Raw genomic sequence first — 1968 nt, forward strand, 5'->3', positions numbered from 1 at the left:
CCCAACTGGGGATGTGCCCGCAACCAAGGTACATGCCCTTGACCGGAATCGAACCCGGGACCCTTCAGTCCGCAGGCCGATGTTCTATCCACTGAGCCAAACCAGCTAGGGCGAAGTTATTATTATTATTCTAAATATATTCTTATTGATTTCAGAGAGACAGGGAGAGGGAGAGAGAGAGAGAAACATCACTGATGAGAGAGAACCATTGATCGGCCGCCTCCTGCAGGCCCCCAACTGGGGATCGAGCCCACAACCCGGGCATGTGTCCTTGACCCGAATAGAACCCAGGCCCCTACAGACCACAGGCCGATGCTCTATCCACTGAGCCACACCAGCTAGGGCAATAAGTTTTTTTTTTTTAAATACAGATTTGAACAAGCCAAAGGAATAAGAAAAGGACACTGGGACTTGCAGACCTTCTAGAATGTTCCTTGTCCTCCTCTGGTCCATGCTGGGTCCGGGGGAGGGGAGGACCATGCTCCGAGTGGTGGGCTGCTGACGCCAGGACCCCTCACAGAGAGGAGGGGGGCGTGAGCCACCCTGGGGATGTCCGTCCGTCCCTCTGTCCGTCCCTCTGTCTGTCCGAGCACCCCTCACCCCCCATGCCCAGAAGTCTGCTCCCCGAGGGGCCTGGGCCTGAAGGATCTCAGTTTCCTCCCTCCTCCTCTTTCCAGGCAGCCTCCCCGGCCGGCCCAACAGGTCTGTCCACTCCGACCGTGTCCGATGGACAGGAATGTGTCATGGCCTGTTTGTCAGGATGGATTGCCCTGCAGGCTGGCCCAGGGCTCAGGCGAGGGCACAGCCCTGACAACCTTACACGCCTTCCTTCCTGGGATACAGAGTGAGGCCAAAACACGGGACAGATACACACACACCAGCTGGGCGCCACCGGGCAGCTGGCAGGCCACGCGCTCACACATCCCTGGCCTGGGGCAGGGTGAACTGTGCTACACAGACACAAGCGGGGGTGGGGTGCCGGTCAAAGCAGGGAGCAGTGGCCCTGGCCGGGTTGGCTCAATGGATAGAGCAGGGGTCCTCAAACTACGGCCCGTGGGCCACATGCAAATACAAATATTGTATTTGTTCCCGTTTTGTTCTTTTACTTCAAAATAAGATACGTGCAGTGTGCATAGGAATTTGTTCATAGTTTTTTTTTAAACTATAGTCCGGCCCTCCAACGGTCTGAGGGACAGTGAACTGGCCCCCTGTTTAAAAAGTTTGAGGACCCCTGGGATAGAGTATCAGCCTGCGGATTGAAGGGTCCCAGGTTCCATTCCCGCTCAAGGGCACATGACTGGGTTGTGGGCTCGATCCCCAGTAGGGGACGTGCAGGAGGCAGTCGATCGATGATTCTCTCTCATCACTGATGTTCCTCTCTCTCCCTCTCCCCTCCTCTCTGAAGTCAATTTAAAAAATATCAAAAACAAAGAAAAACAGGTAGCACTGTGAAGAAAACCATCTAGCCTGCACGCGGGCGCACACACACACACACACACACATCACCAAAACCCCCCAAAGTAAAGCTATGTGTTTCATTCCCGTTTAGATCTTTTTCTCAACTCCACTTGGAAGGGTTCTTTTGTTTCCGTCTCTCCCCTTCCCTTCCCCTCTCTCTCTAAAAATCAATGGAAAAATATCGCCGGGCGAGGATTCACCAAGAAAACCCCAAAGAGATATGTCAACGTCATTTCCAAAGCATGCCAGCCTCCAAGGGTTATTATTATTATTATTATTATTTTAAAAATATTTTAAATACGTTTTTATTGATTTTCAGAGAGAGAGAAAGGAACACCAATGAGAGAGAAGCATCACGGACCGGCTGCCTCCTGCACGCCCCTTACTGGGATGGAGCCCGCAACCCGGGCACGTGCCCTGACCGGGAATCGAACCGTGACCTCCTGGTTCCTAGGTCGATGCTCAACCACTGAGCCACGCCGGCCGGGGCTAATTTTTAGAATTTAAGTG

This window comes from Myotis brandtii, unplaced genomic scaffold (assembly GCF_000412655.1).
Source record: "Myotis brandtii unplaced genomic scaffold, ASM41265v1 scaffold329, whole genome shotgun sequence".
Lineage (NCBI taxonomy): Eukaryota > Metazoa > Chordata > Mammalia > Chiroptera > Vespertilionidae > Myotis > Myotis brandtii.